Below are 16,162 nucleotides of genomic sequence, written 5' to 3'. Positions count from 1 at the left end.
TGTAATTAGATTATTTTCTTAGTATATTTATATAAACATCATTAACCAATATATTTAGAGTATGTAATTTAATCACTTAGATTTAGTGGAACCGTGGAAGATAGTGTGTAGCAGTAGCAAAGATGCATGCATAGTGATGGCCCCAGATGCTCATAGGTATCTCCCCTCTTGGTGGCACTTTGTGCTAGTGGTGGCGTAGGGTGATGCTTAGTGCATGCATGCTTTCTATAGGTGTAAGTAGGGTGTCGATGCAATGAGAAAAAAGAGAGAGAAAAATAAAAAAATAAATATCAGATAGATTAAAAAACTTGGGTAGGACAGAAAGATTTGATTAAATTCACAATACACTAAAAATTTATCAAATTAAAATTTTTAATTAGTACTGGTGTGCATCTGTTTAATTAATATTTTTAATTCAATCCATCAAGATAGTGGTGCACACTGAATAGCTGCATGGCCAAAGAGGTGGATAGGGATATGATGTGATGTGAATGATGGATGGATAGTGGTGTAAGCCTGTTTAATTAATATTTTAGTTCAATCTTAAATATTAACTATTTCATTTGAATTCAATATTAATGATATAATTAGCATTTATTAATTACTTAAATATTTAGCATTGTTAAGTATTGTATTATTTAATTTGCATTGTTAATTTATTTATTATTTATCGAGGGGCTTAATTAGTTGTGTATCATATATACATCTAAGTAGTTATTTTATTACTTATACCTTTGTTTAGTAGATATGGTATTACTTTCTATATTTATTATGGAGAACGTCTCGCAGTTTTGCATAGGAGGCCCTTAACGATTCAGAACTGCCAGCATATAGAGAGTTCGGTTGAGGTACCTAATGACCTAGATGGCATGAAATCACATGTTATGAGCCTTTTGCGTGTGAACCAGTAGTCCCATACTGTTTTCACGGAGGGTGTGTGGCCATGGCTTATTTCAAATAGCTCGGTCGTTGTTCATACGTTGTTCGAGATGAGAATGAACAATGCATGGGCTTTGTACTCACGCAAGGTATTAAAGGAGAACTTTGATATGGGGATATACATAAACATTGTGCCACGAGTGGTGCAAGGTGATGCAGTGACTACTATGGAAAGATTAGACCAGCAGATGATGCATGAAAAGGATGGAGGGCATGTCAAGGAGGGCGGTTCAGGTAGAGAGGGGGCTAGAGTGGACCCTTCTGAGGTAGATGCAGGACGCATGGATGATGAAGCCGGTGGTAGCGAGGATGAAGAAGCTGCTGACAATGATGACCCGGTGCCCGCGATCCAGTAGTTTCGTGGTGCTGGGCTACTGGATTGTACCGTCGTTGAGTATAACACCTTATCTAATTGGGGATACCAGAAGACCGACATCCAGGTTGGGTAACAGTTTTGTAATAGGGGAGGTCATCCACTTTATTAGAAACTATGCTATAATGGTAAGAAGCGACCACAAGTGTGTCTGGTCTAACCCTATAGAGTATGAGGTCAGATGTATCAAGCACCCAAATTGCCCTTACTTCGTACGAGCACATAAGCCAAAATATGAGAACTGTTTTGTGATCAGTAGACACACCTCACATACATATAGCGAAGAGGTTATTAGGAATGTGAGCCACGCTGTTGATGCGAGGTTCACAACCCAACTCCTCATCACCCTTGTTGGCACAGACATTTGTTTGTCGCCAAAATCGATTATGGGGGAGGTGCGGACTAAGATGGGTATGCTGACCAATTACCATACCACATGATGAGCGAAGCAGAAGGTGTTGAAGATGCTATTTGGAAGATTCAGAGAGTCTTACAACTATGCTCTGAGACTGCAGAAGATTGCCATGATGAATCAAGTGACTTATTGGGTCATGGAGGATGAGCCGATCAAGCTAGAGGATGGGTCATAGAACCCCACTGACCGATACCAAATTAGGTTATTCTGGTCCTTTGGACAATGCACAGAAGCTTTCATACATTGCAGGACGGCTGTATGCTTGGATACCACATTTCTGAACAGCAAGTACCATAGTACCATTATAACAGTGATGACATGGATGTAAATAATCAGATCATTCCTCTTGCCTTTCCAATGGTTGAGAGTGAGAACAATGATAGATGGTTGTGGTTCCTCATCTTGGTGAGGACACATGTTGTGGGCACTAGGGAATTAGTTTGCATCATCTCAGACCGCAACAAGGGTCTTCTGCATATGTTGGACGTGCTGTATGATAGCACAAACTACTCTATTGCATGGCCTGATGTGGAGACAATATGGTGCATGCGACACGTAGGAGCAAAGCTATACACAAAGTACCGCAATAAGTCTCTTGTAAAGAAATTCAAAGGGTTGTGTCTGCAGAACTAGCAGCCGAAGTTCAACGAGATATGTAGAGAGTTAAATGAGACCACTCGCAGGATGATGGCAGAACAACAAGCATGGGAGGACTATCTGTGAACGCAAATGGTTAGGGGATAAACTATCGTTAGCCATTCATGTGTTACATTTAGACAGTGGATAGTGGGGAAGCCGGTGAAGCATTGGGCCCTAATCCATGATACTCACAGTGTCAGGTTAGCACATTAAATTTTAATGATCATATTTTAACTTTTTCTTATGCAGATAGGCCTTCTAAAATTATTGTATCCCATGTTAGGTACACCATCATGACAACGAACATAGTGGAGATGTTCAATAATGTCTTAAAGAGAGTACAGGGTCTCCCATTGTTTGTCATCATTGAGCTCATATTCTATAGAACGACGGACTACTTTCAAGACTGTGATAATGCTGCAATGAATTACAGTATGCTGTTCGCACCTAAGCTGGAGGAAATCATATCCAGAAGGAGGAACAAGGCACACTTTCATCAGACGAGGATCTATGACCTGGCCAACAGTGAATTCAAGGTCATGTGCCACTGTAGGTATACTTCAAGGTATATCGCAGGGGACACCATGCAGCAATATCAACTTAGGCCTCACGAGGTCAAGTGCACATGCAATAAGCGAAAACTGCACCATATCCCACGCTCGCATGTCTTAGCCAATTGCAGGGACATGGGTGGCAATAACAGATCATAGTATTGAACGGATCGGTGACGTCCTAAGATGGGGAGTGAATTAGGACACTTAGAAACCTAAATCAAATTGGCTCCAAAAACTTCACAAGATAAACATATCTCAATTTCTATCTAAATGTGCTCTAAGTTTATCTAATGTGTCTACTTTACTGTTTAAAAGAGATTGCAACCTATCTAGAAAGGTAAACTGCAAGAATGTAAATATGGAAGTGTAAATAAGGTAGAGAGAGCAAACTCAGTACAAGAGATTTTTATCCCATGGTATCGATGGCATGAATGTCACCCCTAGTCTGTGTTTGAGCTCCACCAAGTATATGCTTCTAGTTGGCACCCGATCGTGACTCTTGAGCCACCAAGCTACAAAGGCAAGGCCTCAAACTGGATGAGCCACCAAGTCACCATGGCAAGAGTCTCTGCATCCCCGTACATGTGTCTTGCCGTCACTCCATGTCACACCCGGTTTTAACGGCCAAAACCAGATGCGGCTTATGTGTGCCCAGGATGTTCAACACACATAAGGACGTCACAGGTGAATTAACAAAAGCAATACTTTTATTAAATAAAAGTTAAACTCTTACAGCAATCGACATATATTGTCTTCTATGAAGATATCTGCAGCGGAACAGAAGTACTGGTGCTCAACAACACCGCAGGCAACCGACCGGGAGACACGCGCCTAGAACGTCACAACCTCATCTTGATAGTCTTCAACACCTTCACTCACTGAGCAGCAGCATACATGTCGCATGGTGTAGGGAAAATAGCAAGTGTGAGCACATAGAGTACTCAGCAAGTGGGGGAAAGATAATGATATGCAGGCTTATATCAAGAATAGGCTAACACATGGTATATTTGTGTAAATACGAGTAATGAAAAGATATTTGGACTCAAAAGTATTAAGCAATTATTAAGTGAATGTAACCCATACAATCTAATACGCAGCATACAAGGCTCCCCACCTTGCATACCATAACTGTCTAGTATTCCCTGTACTATAACCAAAACTATAACCATCTAGTACTCCCTGTACCAGAACCAAAACTATAACCATAACCATAACCAAACTCATAACCACAACTCACTAATCATGTGAGGATCCAAGTCTCTCATAACCGTGAGCACGGCTGTTATAACAGTTTTACACTTTGCAGAGGTTGTCCATCTTTCCCCACGAGTCAATGAATTTCATGTTGCCGTGTTCGCAAAACACTTAACACACGCCAGTGGTGTGCCGCCAAGAATCACTGTATGACACTTTTCACTAACCAGAGACTAATCCAGTATGTGTCTGCCCACTAGGTTTCACCGCCAGGCTTTACGCAAGCAAAGCTCCTACCCAGAAGCCCCCTTTTGTGCTGACCCAACACATTGGATAGACTCTAATCAGTATGTCACGCCTTACCCATATCAGCCTCGTGGTTGGTACGTTACTTCTTGGGTTGTCGCTCCACGAACCGGTCCTTACTTAGATTACTTGAGCAAATACTAAACCAACATCATAACCATAACAACCATCAAAACCACTTTGCTCAAGGCCTAAGGTTCCATGTTACTAGACCATTAACACATTAACGACCATTGTTACATATGTTAATTAGTCAACATTATGACACTTCTCAACATCCCAAAAGCATGTCTAAGCAATCTACCCACAAAAGACACCTAACCATAAACCATCTAGGTTCCAAGGGATGATAAGGGAAAATATAGGGAAAACCTAGGGAAAACCATAACATAGGTGACTACTCATCATATTGACAGACATTGCATGCAATTTTGTAAAACAAAACATTTAAAAACATAGGTTCAAGATGATCAAGGACACTTGCCTTATTCCCAATGCTGCTCAGTGTTGTTGAAATCTTGGTCTTGAAGTCCCTCGAACTGCTCCGAAACGTTATCGACTAATCGCGAGAACTACCGACAAACAACACAAAGGAAACACTAAGAACAACATACCAAACATCATTAAAACACTTTAAAAACACTATGGCTGGATAGGGATGATTTTAGAAACATTTAGACGCAATAATCGTCTAAATCGGAGTTAAGATGAAAAGGGAATGAGCTTTTGAGAGATGGATTAGACTGAAAAGAAAGACTAATTTACTAGAGTTATCTTCCTATGGGAAAAGAGTTTATTGTGCAATCATTGCGCTAGGCTTGACAACGTCATTGCGTAAGATTCAAGAAGTGTAGGGCAGACTAGACTTCACTGGCTAGGCTAAGGAGAATGATGTGGCGCTGACTTGGCATGCTATGCAAGTACCGTCTTGGATTAAAGAAGGGATACGCAGAGATCTAGTATCGACCACCTATGATGGATCAAAAAGGCGGAAGGTTGCGCTTCTAGGTTAAAGATACTACTGGTCACTCTATGTAGCGGTGGTGGTTCGGGTTTCGTCGAAGATGGCGATCGGGCATGTGGCCACAGACATCGATATCGGCTTCAGTGGTGTTTCAGTGAAACGAGGGGAGCATAGCGTAGAACGCAGAAATACTAACTCAGTGGTATGGTTGGTTTTGGAAGGGATCATTCGAGGTAGCGGCAAAACAACGATGACTGCTTCTAGGTTTGGTGGTGACCGTGAACAGATTTAGGAACGAAGACACTCGCGTTCTAGGAGATTGGCTATCAAATTTGAGAAACTGTTTGAACAAGGATGTTCATATATCCCGGGAACACAATGATATGGCATGGGTTTTGGTAGATCATCCACTGAGAGGAAGAATGATCAGCATAGATGAGACGGGTGATGGCTACGACATGCTGTGGTTGGCAATGGCGTCCTGGTTGTGTCGCTGCACAAACGGGGATGGGCTCCTAAGGTAACGTAGAAGACTCCATGGGACACGTCATGACGCGGTTGGTGCATCCATACGGCTTTCGGATTGACGGGGAACGCAAATGCAAATCTGGTGCGCGTGCAGAACACGTCCAGAAACCGGACAGCGGGTATGTCGACCTTGATTTTGATAGTTTGGTTGCTCTACTGGCCGACCTGGTTGGTGAGGGCGTGGGGAACATCATGGGACATGCACCGGTGAAAGGTCTTGGTGATTTGACATCTGATCGGTCGGGAACATCGATGCCAATCAGCTACAGCGCCGCTGTCTCGCGGCTGTCCGCGATGGTGACGACCGTGGCAGCATAGATTGGGCTTTGGCCGGGGCTAGAGTTTGGCTAGGGACTTAGTATGATGCTAAAACAGTAGTAAGAGAGGAGAAGAAGAGGTCCTCACATTGCTTTAGTGGTCGAGGAAGAAGGATTCGCGGAGAAGACGACGTAGCGCATCACGGGCGGCGGCGGTGGCGGCTCCGGCGAACGGTGGCGCTCCGGCGACGCACGGACAGGGAAACAACGACTTCTAGGGCTTAGGGGCATGGAATAGAGGTAGAAGGGGGCGTGAAACTCATATATATAGGGGTAGGGGTGGTTGGTTGAGGTGGAGTCCAAACCGAACACGAATCGGATTCGAGTTCGAGTCGGTTACGATTTCCTTTTTCGTAGCTCTGTATTCTGATGATGATATCTCCCTTGTCCAGACTCTAAATTGGACGTTTCTTGATTATAAATTGTAGTACTCGAAAAGATCTACAACTTTGGTAGTCATTGGAACATCTGAAAACGTCATCTTGATTTCCAAAAATGCGCTACAATATAAACTATTTGAACTCGGACTTATCTGAGCAGCACTGATTTCAGGGGCCATAACTCCTAGCTCCATTATCCAAAAGAGGACTTCCATATGTTCAAATCGAAGCTCTCGATGAGACCTACAACTTTGGTATTATTAAAATTTGCATTTGAGGCCGTTTTAAACTCCAAAACGTCATGGAAAGATGAGGCTGTCCAGGACCTCGCGAAAATTTACAGATTTTGTGGATCTTTTGTTGGGCCATCTAGAAGACTTGGCTAAGGGTTTGGATTTGAGCAAGATTGAGCCCAAAGACACTCTAGGTATATCTAGGGTTTAGAAAAGAAACTTTTTGCAGAGCAATTTGAATAGGATTTGAATTTGAATTGAGCTTGGAGTGAATTTGAGATAAACCAAAAGATAAGGTTGAACAAGAATAGGAGTAGATGAGGAATTTTAATTTGGATTTGGGTAGAACTTGAGAAAGAGGAGAGATTGACTTTAAACAAGGATTTGGATAAGATTTGAATTGAAGTAGAGAAGAATCAGGTATGATCAAGGATTGAATAAATGATGAATTTAAAGATTTTGATTTCCAACCATTAAAATCCTTAACTTATTCACTACTGAGTATTGTAAAAACCTTTTTAAAATATTTTTCACTCAAAACACCAAAGAGAAAGAAAAGAAAAAGAACTCTAATGCATTTACCTGCCTCCTAACAAAACTCAGCATGCAATGCACATAAAATAATAACCTAATTGATTGATTGATTAAGAAAATAAGTTTTAAACCTATACTACTGTTGAAGCTATTCAATAATCTTGGAAAATTTTAGAAATTTGAGAAATCTAAAAATCAGGGTGTTACACTCCAAACCAAGTTGGAGGGTCAACAAACTTGAGCAACTATAGCTTAAGTTACCGACGAGTCACCAAGACTTCAAGGCGCCGACGTACCACTTGGTACAAGGCAGGATCACTCCTTGATGTATTCTTTAAGCTGTAGCACTTAGCTACAACTCACTCTAGTCCTATAAGCACTAAACACTCTCTAATCTTGTGCTTAATTGTCTTGGATGATTACTTTAAGCACTTTGGTGGCTTGGATGTCTTCTCAAGTGTATATGGGTTTCTCTGGACAGCCACCTCTTCAAATGATTGAGTTGAGGGGTATTTATAGCTTCAAACTCACACAATAGCTGTTAACCCAATGACTCAAAAAAAGCTCTTAACACCAGATTGTCTGGTGAAAACAGTAGTATAATCACCGAACAATCTGATGAGTGCACCATCAGAAACTAGCTGTTGGATTCCACTCAAAGTCATCTTGAACACCAGATCCTATGGTGTATTCTTCAACTACATCACCGAACTATCCGATGAATTGTCTTGAACCCGACCGCGCCACTTCTCTATGCAGAACACTCCGATGAAAGCCTCCGGTGCTCTTCTTCTTAACACCGGAACATCCAGTGGGTTGAGTTACAAACCTCAACAGCTGACATCTTCTCTGCAAGAATTGCTTCGGTGATAAGGCTCTGGTGTACACAATATGATCACTGGATTATCTGGTCTGTTGTTCTTATTATTCAGCATTTGGAAATGCCTCTACAAAAAATGCTCTAGTGATTCTCTTGCACCTACACTGGACAATTCTATGGGTTGAATCTCCTTTTGCCCCAAAATACCTCTGTTGCACAAATGCTCCGGTGCGTTCAACAGCAAGGCACCAAACTATCTAGTGAAGCGATCAACCTTCACTTTGTCTCTAGATAAAATACTCCAATGAGTTCAACACCCTAAATACTAGACCATCTGGTAAGAGAAAATCTCCTAGAACTTCTCCAATTCAATCAAACTTTGTCCCGGCTACGGTGGCTTCTTCATACATTGCATCCATGAGACCTACTAAAACATATACTTGATAAACATGTTAGTCCCATTGATTATGTTGTCATTAATCACCAAAATACATACATGCCCTAAGATGTTCCGCTGCAATCTCCACAATGACATGTTTGCTACAAGTATGTATCACCGTACTTAACAATCGATGCATTGAGGAGCACATTGCTTCCAAAGATGTGGTCCTTTAATATCGGAAGCAGCTAAAAAGCGATCAACGGGCCTAAGTGGGTATCTTATCCCCAAGCACAACGCACGGATCCTGTAAGGCCTAGAGCCATGAGACTGCAAGGTGACATGGATGAAGCAGATGTTGTTGACGGCCTACACAAGTGTAAACTTTGCAAACAACCTAGCCATGACAGGTGGACATGCCCGACCCAGAAGTAAACTATCAGGCTACAATTGAACTGTATTGTATTTTTGTTGCATTTTAGTTTGTTCTTTGAAGTTATTTGCAGTCATGGTTTGTATTTTAAATTGTTATTCACCTATTAGTTGTACTATTTATTTTGTAATATATCGTATGGTACTGGCATCACAAACAATGTTTTCTTATTGAACCATTAAGCTTGTTATTCACCTATTTATTGAACCATAAGCTTGTAATTCACCTATTTATTGAACCACCTACTTGTTGAACTATGAAGCTTGTAATATATTCTAATTCATTATTCATCTACTTATTGAACTATGAAACTTGAAATCATTGTCATGGCTCATGGTGGTCTTCCTAAGCTTCTTCAGCAGCGGTACGACGAGAACCATAGGGGAATGATGATTTTCACAGGGCACCATGATTATATGTGTTTTTTTAATTGCCATAATAATTTACTACTAACTCTATACATGTATTGGATACCTTTTGCAGTTTCTTCCGTTGCGAGCCCGGAGTATCCACACGATTAAGGAGTTAGACCCTCGATTTCATGAGCCTCATGATGGCTGGAGCTCCCACAGCGGGTGGTGGCAGGACACCTCTCTCGTCGATTGAGGAGCCACTACTCACAGGTCTCGTCGATCGGTGGTGTCTTGAGACGCACATGTTTCACTTTTCTTTTGGCAAGATACTGTAACATTAAGTGACGTGGCTATGTTGATCAGGTTGCCAATCAGGGATGCCCCGTTAGTAGTTTTGCGACTAACAAAGGAGCAGTGAAGGGTTTCAGGTCATTATTTGTTATATAATGCACTTCAAATACTATAGTGTTATTCAAGCTTCATTGACCCTCCACATCTTGTAGGTTTGGTGTCCAATATGATATGAAGGATGTTGGCATATCCATGTCCTGGATTTATGGGCTGCCATCGTTCGATCCATGCCCACTGGATGCGAACGAGGCTACAGTTATGCAGCGCTATGAGGTGTACTTGTACGTCCTGCTGAGAGGCATCATGTTCTGCAACACGGTAGATGATTATGTTGTCCCCCATATTGTATGGTTAGCGAGTCATCTCGCATCACGTTCTTATGACCCAACGTCTTACATTTGGGAATATGTTGTGCTGACTGCAACCTATAGAGGATTGTGTGCTACAACCCAGCGATCAAAGAAGAAAGGATCTATTATAGGCTACCTACACCTCTTACAACTATAGAGTTGGGAGGACCTCCCGGTTTGTCGACCTTGCATGCTCAAGAGCTACTATCCAGTTGTCATCTCCGATGATATTGCAGATGACATGAGACCTACGATGGGGTATTAATGGATTCATGTCAGGGTGAGATGGAGTCAACAACAAGATCATAGAAGCTACTCCCGGGTGATCAGTGATTTGAATATCCTCAGTGCCGAACTCATGGAGTGGGATCCATGGCGTATGACACGAGTGGCTGAAATTACGACTAGATGGCTCATAGCATCCTCTTGTTGGCGTGACCCGGACTTATGGATGAGCAGATGCTTCTTGTTATATATGAACAGCGTGAAAGTATATTCTCCTAAGTGTGTACAGAGGCAATTTGGGTATCGATAGGTGGTGCCAGTACCTCCCTTACGAGACGCTAGATAGATGTGAGGATTGGTGATGTCCTAAGAGGTGGGTGAATTAGGACACTTAGAATCTATTTGGCTTCAAAAACTTCACAAGATAAACATATCTCAATTTCTATCTAAATATGCTCTAGGTTTATCTAGTATATCTACTCTACCGCTCAAGAGGATTGCAACCTACTCTAGTAAGGTAAATTGCAAGTATGCAAATGTGAAAATATAAATAATGTAGAGAGAAAAACTCGGCACAAGGGATTTTTATCCCGTGATATCGATGGCACAAATGCCACCCTTAGTCCATGTTGGAGCTCCACAAAGGAGATGCTCCTGGTCGGCACGACTCTTCCGGTCACGGCTCTTGAGCTACCAAGTCACCAAGACAAGGTCTCAAGCACGATAAGCCACCAAGGCAAGGCCTCACCATTAGCCTCTCTTCCGGTCACTTGTCGCCGTGATCATTTCGGAGCTTGAGCCACAAAGGCAAGGGTCTTTGCATCCTCGTACATGTGTCTTGCAGTCGCTCCATATCAAGTCGGAGGGTCAACAAGTTGCCGACAAGTCACCAAGACTCCAAGGTGTCGGCCTACCTCTCGGTACACGGTTAGATCACTCATTGATCCACTCTCTAGGAAGCAATCACCTAGCAACACTCTCTCTAAGCCTATAAGCACTAATCACTTACTAATATTGTACTTAATCGCTTTAAATGATCACTTTAAGCCCTTCAGTGGCTTGGATGCCTTCTCAAATGTATATGGGGTTTCCTGAACTCTAGCAGCATGCCACACCTTCAAATGATAGAGTGGAGGGGTATTTATAGTCTTAAACTAACAAACTAGCCATTGCTCCATCGGCTCAACTTTAATATGAACACCGGATAATCCGATGACAATAATAGTACAAGCATCGGACCATCCGATGTGTACATCAGTGGATACTAGCCGTTGGAACTCCACTCAAACTTCTTTTGAATACCGGATTCTCCGGTATATACCCAAATCCATCATCGGACCTTCCAGCTAGTTATCTTGAGTCATCCGAGCCTTTGCATCTTCTCCATGTAAATTGCTCCGGTGAAGCCTCTGGTGTGCATCTCTTCGTCACCAAACCAACCGGTAAGTTATCCCGAGCGAAACAGCGTCTTTGTAGCCTCTCTATGTAAAATGCTTCGGTGCATTCATCTAGTGTTCATTCCATTCACACCGGACCATCCAGTTTTCATTCCATTCGCATCGGACCATCCGGTGAGTTAAACTTTCTCCTCTTTTCCCTGGAAATGCTCCGGTGCAACTATCTCTGTGATCATCGGACTATCCGGTGACTTCATTCTTCTTCTTCTTGCCGGTCAAGACCACATTTTCAGCCAAGCAATATGCAAAGTTGTACCTCACCAGGATAGTTTGCCTTCATGGAATTTCGAAGAAGATTGTCTCTGATCGAGGCACGCAGTTCACTTCTTATTTCTAGAGGAGCTTCCAAGAGGCTATGGAAACCGAGCTTTTTCACAGCACGACATATCATCCTCAGACAGACGGTCAAACTGAATGGGTGAATCAGATTCTTGAAGATATGCTATGTGCATGTGTTCTCACTTATGGAAAGAGGTGGGACCTATGCTTGCCATTCGCCGAATTCTCCTACAACAATAGCTTTCAAGCGAGCATCAAGATCTCGCCGTTTGAAGCTCTTTATGGCCGAAGATGCCGAACGCCGTTGAATTTGTCCGAATCCGGTGAACGGGCTTTTCTAGGTCCGAATTTGGTTAAGGAGGTGAAAGATCATGTTCTGAATATCCGCAAGAGTCTTCTCACGGCTCAATCCCGGCAGAAGAGCTATGTGGATCGCCGCCGCCGAGAGCTCACATTTGAGGTTGGAGATCATGTGTACCTTAAAGTATCGCCTCTCAAAGGCGTGCGAAGGTTTCAAGTCCGAGGCAAGTTAGCGCCTCGATACGTGGGACCATTCCAGATTGTTGCTCGACGTGGAGAGGTGGCATATGAACTGGACTTGCCTCCATCCCTCTCCGTCGTGCATAACGTCTTTCATGTGTCGCAACTGAAGAAAAGCCTCCGAGTTCCAACCGAGGTCATTGATGTTGCACCTCAGGAGTTGCAGTCGGATTTGTCGTATTGCGAGCGGCCGATAAGGATTTTGGGTGAAGCCGAGCGCAAGACGCGGTGAAGTTCCATCAAATTCATCAAAGTCCAATGGAGCAACCACTCGGAAGACGAGGCAACTTGGGAGCGTGAGGATAAGATCCACTCCGAGTATCCCGAGCTCTTTGAAGGCTTGGAAGTCGTTGTAAATTTTGCACAGTTGGAACATTTCGCATGTATGTGTTCATCGCCTTGTTAAATGGAAATGTGCATTGGACTCTATCTCTCACAGTGAGGTTCCTAGACTCATCGTGCTCTTCCCCGACTCGTACCAAATCTCGGGGCGAGATTCTTTTTAAGGGGGAGAGGTTTGTCACGTCCCAAATTCCATAATCACATAATTACGCATAACTATGCTTCTTAAGCATTATGTTTAATTTTGTGTAATTCGTTTTGTGACTCTAGAGTGATTCGCTTAAAGTCATTCGGATGAGAGAAAGAAATTTGGGAGAGAAGAATTAAAGTCGCAGTTAAAACAGACCTCTTTCTCTCTAACATGTGGGACCCACCCGGCCCCACACCTTGTCCACTCCAAAAGGAGCAGCTCACCTGCTCCCTCTCTCTCCTCCCTCACTCCCACACGTGCAGCAGCAGCTGCAGCTCCCCCTCCCACTCAAGCTCTCACTCCCTCTCTCCATTTCTTCCGAAATCCGAGCTCTAGAGAAGGATTGAAGGTATGCATGTGGTACCATTGTATTCTATATCTCATAAGCTACTCATCTATCCAATTCATTTTTTTTTCTCGAAAGATTCGAGCCGGATTTGATGTCTTTTGGTGTTCTTGGTTGAAGCACAAGGAATACCGAAGTTCTTCGATTTTTCTCCATTTCCTCCACTTTCCGACGGTCACCCAGCTCCACAAGCATCTTGAGTAAGTCTCTTAGGCTTTCCATGGCAAGAATTCATAGTTTGGTTGATCGATTTCGAGTTTTAGCAAAGTTCATGAGTTTTTGAGGTTTTGGACGATAGCTAGGAAAGCATAAGATAAGTGAGAGCTTCTTTTCTTTCCTTTGAATAGGATTTAGATGAGATTTGAGCTAAGAATCGAGTTGCTAGGTTGATGAGTGAATTCTAGACTCCATAAACTATCTCAAACATGTTCCTCTTTAGTTGGAAAAGATCGTATTTCGATTTGGCAAAATTTTCCCCAAATCAGAGAAGTTCTAGGTAGTGCAGAGTATCCGCATAAAAGTGCGGATAGTCCGCACAAGTGCAGAGGTTCCGCACCAAAGTGCAGATAGTCCGAAATTTGCCTGAATTGCTTATGTATCCGGAGAAAAGTCCGGATAGTCCGGATAGTCTAAATATTGATAAATTATGCTTATATATAGGTTTGCATGTATAGGAAGTCGATGTCGGACTTTTATGGGTAGAACCTATGTTGATCGCATTGTCTCTACCTTGAATTATTGTTGATCTATATCCTTGTAGCCTGAGTTTATTCATGATAAGATCTAGCTTAAAAGTGATGTGAGATGCTTAGCAATGCATAGGTTCTCGGTAGAAGTCGAGCGATGGATCGTCCCATCGTTCGCGAGCTGTAGGTTAAATTACTTTCACAATGGTTACCGTGTTGGGTTGTTGGTGTTGGTTGGTCAAGTGGTGAGTATGAGACGAGATGTGGACGGTGTTAGGGGTGTCATCTACCCTCAAGGAAAGTCCGGGGGTAGTTCGGGAAGGGAACCCGGACACCGTAGGCCGCTTGCATTGTTTAAGGCCAATCATCGGGGTAGTTGGCTTTAGCACTTACCTTACTCATCACATACCAATCTAATGGTAAGGCGAGTCGAATACCTTCCCAGCTGTGGCTTTGTGGGGCCTGAACATCAACGGTGTGAGCGGGCGGGCTTGTAAGTGGTACTAGTTTGCTCCGGGAGTAGTTCTAGTATCACCGCGCCGAGCGATGCATGCCGCACACGGTTGGGACTGGTTGGGAAATGTTGACACGGGTACCCCCTTGTGTGCACTTTAGCGGGTGGCTCAAGTCATATGGTCCCTGAGTCGTGTGGGTCCAGGAGTATCCCCCTACAGGATATATAAACAGTTTGAACTGTCGTGCTCTCGGTCATGAGCATGCTATTGTTTCATTTGCACTCGGTCGTAGAGTTCTCGTGGTTGGTTCGGTTGTATGGTTCAGATATGTGGTTTCTGGGTCGGATTTGTGGGAGGTGGTCGAGATGGCACTTGTAATACATTGATACTAATGTGGTTTTAGTTTCATATGATCAGTTGATAGTTGTAGGATAATTTCATATATGTTGGTTAAGTTAGTTGCTCACACATATGTCCAGGTTGCTTACTGCATATGTTTTACTTAACCTTGTGACCTACTCTTGCTAACAGCTCAATGCATAATCCTTGGAGTCGGGATATTATATACCCATATTGTGTAAGACTTGCGAGTACTTTCGTACTCAGGGTGCTGCCCTTAAATTGATGCAGGTTCACAGGTCGGCGAGGAAGGGGCGGTATTTGGCTACTTTGTGCCTGCCGATCAGGGTGGCGGGCAGGAGTAGCACACTCTACTCCGAACTCAGTGTTCTGGTATGGAGCCTAGGGGCATGTAGCTCCATATCCTTTTGTTGTATAGCTTTTAGTATTCCGTTGCTTAGTTCTTTTGCTGGTTAGGAGTTGAGCAGGTTTTAATCTCCTCCTAGCTCTCTTTTGTTGTAAATTATGATAACTTGTTGTATACTTAAGAACTTGTAATATAATGTTAATTACTCGCTCTTTCTTAAGCTTTGTTGTGATATACATGTTGGAAAGGTATGTGTTTCGATTTTGGGCACAAAACACGTGCTGGGACTACCGAGATGATATTCTGGTTAATCATCGAGGTTGTGATTATGGGTAATGATCCTCCTGGTCATTAATTAGAATATTGTTTGGACGGTTCCCCACAAGTGCACGCAGGCCTAGTAGTGGACACAGCCTCATCAGACTACGATAACACCTCCGCCTACAACATCGATTCATCACGAGGACATCGTTGACTGCACGCAGTAGATGCCTGACTGGAGCAACACACATGATTTTGACTAGGCTTCTACAATGCAGACCTCCAGCTTCATCAATCTCCTCAGCGCATAGTACCCCCAATATCCTGATGCACCTAGGGGTTCACATTGGTATAGCAGGGTGAGCCTTTGGCACACTAAACTCCATCGGAGCATGTTCTTGGGGCGTCCACACTTTCTCATTCGGATCCTTCATCATGATACATGCAAGGCAGAGTTAGCGGGGCAGGGTATATGTTTGGTGGGGTCCCACAGCATAGGACGATGATGATAATAAGCAAGGGAACACATGGCAGGGGCCAGCGTAGGCCGCTAGGATGAGGGCCACACACCCACTAGATGCGTACACTTTTGGGAATTGCGTGCATCATCATC

The sequence above is a fragment of the Phragmites australis genome, chromosome 8 (genome assembly GCF_958298935.1).
Source record: "Phragmites australis chromosome 8, lpPhrAust1.1, whole genome shotgun sequence".
NCBI classification, from domain to species: domain Eukaryota; kingdom Viridiplantae; phylum Streptophyta; class Magnoliopsida; order Poales; family Poaceae; genus Phragmites; species Phragmites australis.
This window is presented reverse-complemented; position numbering follows the sequence as displayed.